Source organism: Mytilus edulis, chromosome 11 (genome assembly GCF_963676685.1).
Source record: "Mytilus edulis chromosome 11, xbMytEdul2.2, whole genome shotgun sequence".
Taxonomy (NCBI): domain Eukaryota; kingdom Metazoa; phylum Mollusca; class Bivalvia; order Mytilida; family Mytilidae; genus Mytilus; species Mytilus edulis.
In genome coordinates, this window is record NC_092354.1 from 31,805,178 (window position 1) to 31,816,078 (window position 10,901).

General features: G+C 30.6%; 1 long non-coding RNA gene across 1 annotated transcript; it reads left to right on the plus strand.

Moving 5' to 3' along the window:
- Window positions 1–7,603: 7,603 nt before the first annotated feature.
- On the plus strand, window positions 7,604–9,394 carry LOC139494807 (uncharacterized). Its single transcript, XR_011657162.1, has 2 exons — window positions 7,604–7,922; window positions 9,261–9,394. It is a non-coding gene; the product is annotated as an uncharacterized lncRNA (long non-coding RNA).
- Window positions 9,395–10,901: the final 1,507 nt, after the last annotated feature.

Consider the following 10,901-nt stretch of genomic DNA (forward strand, 5'->3'; position numbering starts at 1 on the left):
TTTAATATGAATACACGATACGGTCAACCTTGACCTGCTGATCCATATCAACCCAAGGATTTATTTGGAATATGCAAAACAACCTTGAAATTGGTAAAAACAAACTCACTTGTCAAAGTGTGAACGAAGATAAACCAAACAAGGTGACTAGTGGGTTTTCATGTAATAACAATAAAAATCTTATAAATCATGGTTTGATATTGTCAATCAGATATATGCTATCGTTTGTTTTTCATTTGATAATCAATGTTAACAATTTGTTATAATTATTTCAGTAACCAGTACCAGCTTCAGCTTAAGAAGAACCAACCTTATTGTAGATGGGCTCACACAATCAAAAAAGGCCACAAAAATACTCCATGAAGATAAAAAAGACTCCGGTCTTCTTCCTAGATTCATATTTCTATTCCTTGAACCAGTTTTTGAGGAACTAGATTCTATGAAACCAGTAAATAACAACTACAGATTAAGAATTCGTAAGATAAAAAGTTCCCAAATATTTAAAATAGAAATGATCAATAAACAATGCTTTTAATCATGTTCTTCATCTGACACTCAATGAAGTTTGTTCAATTATGGTTAATCCAGAAATTTAAACAGGTGGAAAATTTTCAAAAGTTTGGAATACTTGGAATAAATTGTTTAAATGATTCCACAAAACTTGTAAACTTCGTTCTTATTTTTCTGGAAATTGATTCAAGTTCCACAGTACGTAAAACTGGGGGAAAAATGATTCCAAAATAACAGGTGCACATCTTCAATACATATAACACCTTCCTGTAAAGTTTCAGGGATCTGCGGTGAAAACTGTAGGAGGTATCGATTACACAAAACTTGTATACTCTTTTCTTTTTTCCCCCACGAAAAATGACTAAGTTCCAAAATCTGGACAACTAGAATAAAAATCTTTATTTGAGTCTAAAATATAAGGTGCACATCTTCAATATATATATAAGCTTCCTGTAAATTTCAGGGATCTTGGAGAAAATTGTAGTAGGAGTTGCTTACACAAAACTAGTACCGTCTTTTCTTATTTTTCCCGAAAAATGACCAAGTTCTTAAGTACGAAAAACTAGGGGGGAAATTCTTTAATTGATTACAAAATAACAGGTACACATCTTCAATATACATAAATTCTTCCTGTAAAGTTTTAAGGATCTGTGGTGAAAACTACAGGAGGAGTTGATTACACGAATAACTTACCCATTTCCCCCCCCCCCCCCCCCCCCCCCAACCATCCCTCCCACCCACTTTAAACAAAATTTGACTTTGTAAAAGTAATACAAATATGAAAAATTTCTTACATTTTATACAATCACTTTGATATATCTCAGTAACAAATAAAATCTCAATTTTAAATTAAATAAAAAACTTTTACACTATTGACAAACAGGAAGTGTTTGCATAACAAATACAAAATTTGATATCACTTTAAAATTGAACTTGATCAAGCTATATACAAAATATAAATTAACTCTCTTAAAGATAAGCCAATAAATTTCATTTCTTTTTTTATAAATCATTGTTATCTCTTTTTTAATCCTGAATATCTTAACAGTTGTTCCATAACCCCAAAATTAATCATATTATTTCAATAGTTATCAAAAGTACCAGGATTATAATTTTATATGCCAGACGCGCGTTTCGTCTACATAAGACTCATCAGTGACGCTCAGATCAAAATAGTTAAAAAGCTAAAAAAAATACAAAGTTGAAGAGCATTGAGGATCCAAAATTCAAAAAAGTTGTGCCAAATACGGCTTAGGATATCTACTCCTGGGGTAAGAAAATATGAAAACAAAAAAGGTCAGTAAACACTGATTTCTTAAAAAATACAATAAAAATAAAATAAACACAAACAATTTATAATAAATGCCAAAAAATAAAACTGAATTTATAATAAGAGAAACATACAAGATAATATTTTATAAATACAAGAACAAGAGTGGACACACTAAATTGTCTCGCCTGTTCTAGTGTTCATAATATAATTAATGTTGAAAGTATAAAAAAGAATTGTATACCACAAGCATTAAACAAAATTAAATGTACTTGAGATTAAGGTGAGATAAACCCTTTAAAAATATATCTGAATTAATCTCATAAACATAATAACCTTGACCAATGAACAGTGAAAATGAGGCCAAGGTCTAATGATTATTGCAAGACAAACTTGTACACCTTACAAACATTCCATTCACCAATCATAATTGACTGAATGCTACAAGTATCTATACACCAAATATAATCGACTTGATGCTTAAGGTATCTGAGACATAGACCAAATCGCAAAATTTAACTCCTACCAATGAATCATAAAAATGAGGTCAAGGTCAGAGGAATATTGCCAGACAAACATGTACAACTTACAAACATTCCATTCACCAATCATAATTGACTGAATGCTACAAGTATCTGCGAAATTGATTAAAAAACACAAATTCAACTTTGACCACTGAACCATGAAAATGAGGTCAAGGTAAGATAACACCTGTCAGTTGGACATGTACACCTTACAATCATTCCATACACCAAATATAATTGACCGAATGCTAATAATATCTTCGAAATATACCAAAACACAAAAAAATTAACTTTGACCACTGAACCATGAAAATGAGGTCAAGGTTATATAACACCTGTCAGTTGGACATTTACACCGTACAATCATTCCACATTTTTTTCAAGTAGTCAATGAACCATGAAAATGAGGTCAAGTCCAATGGCCATATGACCAAGTGACTGTTCGTAACAAAAGGCATCTATATATAAAGTATGAAGTATGCAGGTCTTCTACCTTCTGAAATATTAGGCTTTAAGTAAAGAGCTAACTCCACCGTCGCATCACTATCCCCAAGTCTCGCTTTTTGCGATACAAAAGTCGCAGGCGAGACAAAAAGTAGTAAATATTTGCAAAATAAAAATTATATATTTTTTTTAAAATTAAATGATATAATTTCTGTGTCAATTTCCCTATATATATATATATATATAAAAACGAGTCTAAATTGAAAACTACGTTCAAACCTATGATTGCGTTGGATAAAAACCGCAATTTTTATACGTGTGCATGTCAAACAAATTTCGTTGTAGAAGGGTCTAAAAACAGCACAAACAACATTTTCTAAAAGACCAAAAAAGTGAAAAAGTATATTTGAACAAAACGCATTTGACTAACAGGTCGAACAACTGATGTTCTTTAACCCTGCTGACTGCCATTGACGATTGCCAAATAAAATTGATCACAAGATGTAACTAACTGGATCTGAATATAAATTTAATACGTCACAAAAAAAAAATTTTGTTAACTTGTGGCTACGATGTATTGCCACAAACATTCGGTGTCAATATTTCTTTAGTACACCAGATCTAGATTTCGACAATATATGTCTCTTCAGTGATGTTAGGGATCGAAACGGTATTTGGAAGGCCATATAATTTACTCTCAATTTAAGATTGACTCTTGAATTTTAAGCGACAATATATAGGATGAACGGATCATATAAACCGGAGGGAAAACATGATACATGCCCAAACAAAAAAATACAAACGAGTCTAAATTGAAAACTACGTTCAAACCTATGATTGCGTTGGATAAAAACCGCAATTTTTATACGTGTGCATGTCAAACAAATTTCGTTGTAGAAGGGTCTAAAAACAGCACAAACAACATTTTCCAAAAGACCAAAAAAGTGAAAAAGTATATTTAAACAAAACGCATTTGACTAACAGGTCGAACAACTGATGTTCTTTAACCCTGCTGACTGCCATTGACGATTGCCAAATAAAATTGATCACAAGATGTAACTAACTGGATCTGAATATAAATTTAATACGTCACAGAAAAAAAAAAATTGTTAACTTGTGGCTACGATGTATTGCCACAAACATTCGGTGTCAATATTTCTTTAGTACACCAGATCTAGATTTCGACAATATATGTCTCTTCAGTGATGTTAGGGATCGAAACGGTATTTGGAAGGCCATATAATTTACTCTCAATTTAAGATTGACTCTTGAATTTTAAGAGACAATATATAGGATGAACGGATCATATAAACCGGAGGGAAAACATGATACATGCCCAAACAAAAAAATACATACGAGTCTAAATTGAAAACTACGTTCAAACCTATGATTGCGTTGGATAAAAACCGCAATTTTTATACGTGTGCATGTCAAACAAATTTCGTTGTAGAAGGGTCTAAAAACAGCACAAACAACATTTTCCAAAAGACCAAAAAAGTGAAAAAGTATATTTAAACAAAACGCATTTGACTAACAGGTCGAACAACTGATGTTCTTTAACCCTGCTGACTTCCATTGACGATTGCCAAATAAAATTGATCACAAGATGTAACTAACTGGATCTGAATATAAATTTAATACGTCACAGAAAATTTTTTTTGTTAACTTGTGGCTACGATGTATTGCCACAAACATTCGGTGTCAATATTTCTTTAGTACACCAGATCTAGATTTCGACAATATATGTCTCTTCAGTGATGTTAGGGATCGAAACGGTATTTGGAAGGCCATATAATTTACTCTCAATTTAAGATTGACTATTGAATTTTAAGAGACAATATATAGGATATATATATATATATATATATACATACAATATTCTTTTCCAGCATTCAAAGGTAAACTTCCAGGAAAAGTTCTTCGATTATCAGCAACTTTGACATGTTTGTTCAGTATGTATTCTGAAAAGAGTAAAAAAGAAATGCAGGAATATGAAAATGAACAAGAGGTAAATAAATATATGTTAAAAAAATACAATTAGAAACAAGTGTGAACAGACCAGAATGGAAAGTATTCAGAATTATCAGGAAAGAATTGCATAGCAATACATAGTCCCCTACCAGTTACAATTCAATGTTTCCAAAAACAAATAAACCTGAATATGTGTATATTGTAAATGTTAAAACTATATTTACCAAATTTCAAATAATTCAACTGGTAGTTAACCTTGTCTAAAAAAAATTGCAGAAAATTGATTAATTGTGTGATTTTTCTAGGTATAATGATCAAATAACTGCCAAATATAATTAGATCAGAAAAAAATATTAGTATTGTTAGTAGGGGTTTAAAAAAAATATTCTTATAAATAATAAATTAAACGTACTGTGATCAAAGCTCACATAATTTTACCCCGGCTTATTGCAAAGTACATGTGTTAAACTTGTAAACCTCAAATAGGTGGTGATTTTATGTTAACAAATTGGTTGTTACAATAATAAATGTAACTTCTATGAAAACAAGAGTGGACACACTGAAATGTGTCGCAGGCGAGACAAAAAATTATGCTAAAAAATGTTTATCTTTATCTTTAACATACATATAGACAACGGTTAACCATATTATGCCCATCTAAGTATAAAACCTGTAAAGTTGTTTCAACACTTTTAAAACAACTTATCTATTATCAAATTAAATATATAAATATATATACAACACAGTATTGTAAAATCAATATGTTTTTCATTATGTTTATATGATTTTGTGAATAAACTTGCATTTCCTTGACCAGATTAACTTAAAGGAAGAGCTGGCAGATATTACTATTCCTGAAATGTCACAGTCAAATTCTCAAGTAAGAAGTTAACAAAAACTCTCAGAATTACAGTAAACCAGCTTTTTAACATACATGTGTGCTGGTTTTTTCAATTTTTCAATGAACAAAACACCGTCCTTAATATTAGAAGTGAAAATCACAAAAATCAAACTTCACCTACATTTTGTAAAAATTAACAACATAATGAAATTTGTACAGCTTTTGTTGAACAGTACGGTATTACATGCACAGACAACTGTTAAGAGCATAATTTACAATATTTTAAGAACCGCAACTCCTAAACATCAAAAGTAGAAATCATCAATATTTAACTTAAACTCGATTTTTTTTTATCACTGATAACTAGTTAATATTTAACAACCATTTGAAAAACATTTCATAAGAAAATGAACAGGCACTACGAGAAATAATATTTTGCAATATCATATGAACCATAACTCCTGAATGATGAAAGTGATAATCGTCAATATAAAACTTAACCTCCATTTTTTCATCATTAACAACATAATAAAACTTGAAAAAATTTTGATTGAAAAGTTAATAATTAAACAACTGTACAAACAATTTTTAGATATTTCAAGAACCATAACAGTAAATATGAAAATTGTTAATATCAAGTTTATAATTTGTTTTTAAATCAATAAAAACATAATAAAAATTAGAGAAAAAGTTTGGTTAAATGTTTCACAATTAAACAGAAAATCATAACCAAATCCATGAATTAAAATATTCAATGTATGACCAAACAACACTGATAATTAACTCAAGCAATCATTTTATTTGTTAATTTAGACGGTCTCATCCTGGTTTTCCTACATTTAATTGCAGGTTAATAAATTCCTTGATTATAAACTGTAATTACCATGTTAATATATAAATAAATATATAACAAGAAGAGGATGATGAAATTGAAAACAAAAATATGATAAAATGCATGGCAATGGATTTCGCAATTGAAGTTGTATCAACTAGTTATCAACAAACTATGGAAATATTAGGTATAATATTGTATGCATGCTGTAACTTAAGTTACCCACAGCCCAAGAAGGCATGATTTAAATTATTGACATTCAATTCATACAAAATCTATCTTTTACAACGTTTTTCATGCTGTATGTATTGCAACAGGTCTTGTAAGTGCATCTTCTCCTAAACAGATCTCCAAAGGACTTTTATGTTAAGTTTGTGAGTAAGCGGTCCAGTTTACACATCAATAACCTCTTGAAAAAATGTGTTAAACCCTTCTAATTCTTAATCCGATCATTATTTACTATTTCTTCGAATTCTAACCTGCTATATACACTACCGAATTCAATTCATGTGTAGCGCATGAATACACTTCAACGTTATGTTACCATAGGCAACGTATAAGTAGTTCCGGCAACATGGTTTATCGAAGTGTACACCTAGGAAAACAACTATAACGGACCAATCACATTCAAGTATTTGTTGATATGCAAATCATATAAGGATTATTTACAATTATCTCCCTTGATATAAATCTCACAAGAAATATCCTCTTTCATGCACATCTTCATGTTGTGTACTACAACTGTGTAAAGTGTCATCAATATTGATTGATCTGTTTAGGAGAAGATGCACTTACAAGACCTGTTGAAATTTGTTGCTATATAAAAACTAACTAAATTAAGTTACCTCCCTTGAAATAATTCCTTTATGCACATACTCAGGTTGTGTACTACAACTGTTTTAAGTTTCATCAAATAAGTAGCCCTAACGAGAAATATGGACAGATGGACAGACAGGGTGATTCCTATAATACCTCCCCAAAACTTTGTTTTTTGTGGCGAATAAATATAAGGTAGGCAATTCTTCTAATGACAAATTAACAAACTATAGCGTATTAACTGTGATAAAAAAAAATAGGCAACACATTTTAATCATGTTTAACCTTACCCTCCACACATGTTCTCCAACAATTTCTATCTTGTGATGCTGTTCTGAAAACTTGTTCATCCTTATTGATTTCTTTCATTATATATTGTCCTTACAATGTAGTTGTTGGACTTTCTCTAGCTCATTTAACCATCTGGGTACAATGTTAGTGCTACATTGCTCTAATTATCTCCCTCTCATGTTTAAACACTGCATTAATAATTTCAGGAGGAGAGCCTACAATTACCAAAAATTGAGAAATCAATGATTGGTAAATTAATTGTATTTGGAGGTAAGGTTCTCCATCTTACTGTTATAAATGATACACATTATTTAAGGAAAGGAATTGGACGGAATGAAATAGAAATATGCTTCGAAACCATGGAAGAGATTGGTTATGGGGGGAAAAAGTCACCAAAACAGTGGTCAAAAAGGAAACAGAAAGGTATTAATACACATTTATATATAAAAAATTTAACTAAAGTATCTTAAAACACTGTGTCACTCAATTATTTCACTTTTGATATTCCAAATCATGTTAAAATTAACTGTTGTGCTGCCAGGGAGAAGTCACTTCTACCTCTTATTTTGAAGTGTGGTGACCCCTGTAAGTCCATGTTTTTCAAATAGAAACCCCAAAAATGATTTTGAACAAAAACAAAATAGGAGGTGCACAATGGCATTATATCATAAAGCAGCTGAGAAAGTTTCATTAAATTATAATAAGTGGTTCAGAAGGAGTTGCGGATACAACATGGATGCCCCCTATTTTTAGGCAATGGCAAAGTCCATGTTATTCAAATAGAAACCACCAAAAATGATTTTTGAACAAAAATAAAATAGGAGGTGCACAATAACATTTCAATCTGATAAGTGGTAAAGGAGGAGTTGTGGATACAAAGGGAAATATTGTGTGTGTCGGACGGACGGACAAACGGAAGGACGGACTTTCCCATCACTATATACCTCCGCTTTACAAAGTTTTTGAGATTGTATAAAAACTGGTAATTGCTACTTCTATGCAGCATAAGGAAGTTTAAGCAGTAACTGATGTAAGAGTAATGAGTAAGAAACATGTATTCTTCCAAACTGTTATTATATAAAACAAAAATATAACAAACTAGACATATCGATGTCTGGACCTACTTCACACTATAGAAGCTGAGGAAAATGTGACAATAATAAGTGTTACACGCATAAATATAGAACTACAGAGCATAAATCCCATAAAAGTTAAAGAGTTAAAATTTGGTGAAATTCTAGTGTAGTTTCATATGAGTTTCGATGAAAATCTAATACATGATGATTTTCAGTAAATTTCTAAGTTCAAAGGGGAAAAACTCCCATTATCAAAATTTCCTTATAATATGCACAAAAACACATAATGTTCTTGATATACACCAAGTTTCAGGAATTTGTGTTGAGTAGTTTCAGAGGAGTTGCAATGACAAGCTTATACATGATTTTCAGTAAGTTCAAAATAGCATAACTCCCATAAAAATTGAGGAATCAAAATTTCCTGATAATATACACAACAAAATAATAACTTAGTACATATAATATTCTTGCTGCATACCAAGTTTCAAGAATTTTTGTAGAGTACTTTCAGAGGAGTTGCGATGACAAGCTGATATCTTATTGTGCAACAGAAGAACATACAGACAGAGTAAGCCGACTCCTAGAACTCCTTCCGCCCTTTGGAGAATATTTATAAACTAAAATACATTTATATTTATTACCCTCATATGATATATTAATTTTTTTATATTACATCTACTTTCAGCCAGTGATATTTGAAATAAAAGATAAAATATTAGAAATTATGGACAAGAATGCTTTGATAAGAAAATCACTGTACGACAATGGTGTTAGCTACTCGGAATTGGAGAGTGCTATTAAAAAACCTAACAGAATTCCGTAAGTAAGTATTATTCAAAAAGATCAATATAAAAATACAGAAATCAACAAACAATGTATAACTTTGAATTAAAACTTTACAAGAATGTGTCCATAGTACACGGATGCCCCACTCGCACTATTTTTCTATGTTCAGTGGACCGTGCAATCGGGGTCAAAAATATAATTTGGCATTAAAATTACAAAGATCATATCAAAGGGAACATGTGTACTAAGTTTCAAGTTGATTGGACTTCAACTTCATCAAAAACTACCTTGACCAAAATCTTTAACCTGACACGGGACGAACAAACATAATGCCCCTATAGTAGGTGGGGCATAAAAATAAATAAATTCTATACAGTGTCTAAGGTGAAGGTTGGCGCCAGATAAAACGTTTAAACCCACTGCATATATTATATGCACCTCTCCTAAGTCAGGAACCTGTTGTTCAGTGGTTGTTTTTTGTTGGTATGTTTCATACATGTTTCTCGGTTCTTGTTTTGTAAATATATTAGACCGTTGGTTTTTCTGTTTAAAATGTGTTACACTTGATTATTTTGGGGCCCTTTATAGCTTACTGTTCGATGTGAGCTTTTGCTCCGTGTTGAAGGCCGTACTTTGACCTATAACTGTTTAACTTTTTATACATTGTTATATTATTTATCGGCAATTAGTATATTTTCCATTTGATCTTACGCCTAACATTTTTGAGTATCAACGAACTGGTTGTATCACTAAAAATATTTGGCAATACATTGTATGACATAATTACAGATAAACATAATAGGTAGTTTTGTTTTTTGATACAAAATATATCATGTGAAATATATATAGAAAAGCCTGATACAGTTTTTAAAATTATGAAAAACAAAACTATTATTCTATATATATTACATAACAGTTGTTAAAATAGTATTAGACTGTTCCAACACATTTTTTTTTGCGGCGCCATCGTATAAAAAGTAATTACATGACCATATGGCACATGTAAGCGAAAACAAAATAACAAAAATTAATGTAAAATACACACACAGATTATATCCAGACTAATCATGTACTAGTAATTTCCATTAACATGCTTCAACTCAACATTAACAAAACTCTTGAGAGTACCTGTAACTGCCATTGCTCTTATAGTTGAATTAACAAAGAACCATATCTGCAAATAAAATATATAAGAGAGTAATTATTTTGATTTATAGGATACATTGTGAAAAACAGTTGAACTTTAATAGTAAAAAATTATTATGAATTTACAATAATATTGGAACCGATAATTAACATAATTTAATACATAATAGTCATAATAATACCAGCATTAAAACACTTGTATACGATTGTTCAGTACTTGTACAGCATTGCAAGACTTCATAATTATTTGGACAAACATTGCATATTTAAAGTTTATACTGCCGCAGTATTCTGAGGAGAAGGTAAGATATGAAATCTCACATTAAATTTATTGATGGAGAAAAGAATGATACCAGGCTTGAGGAAATCACACGAAAGTACAGAAAGATAATTG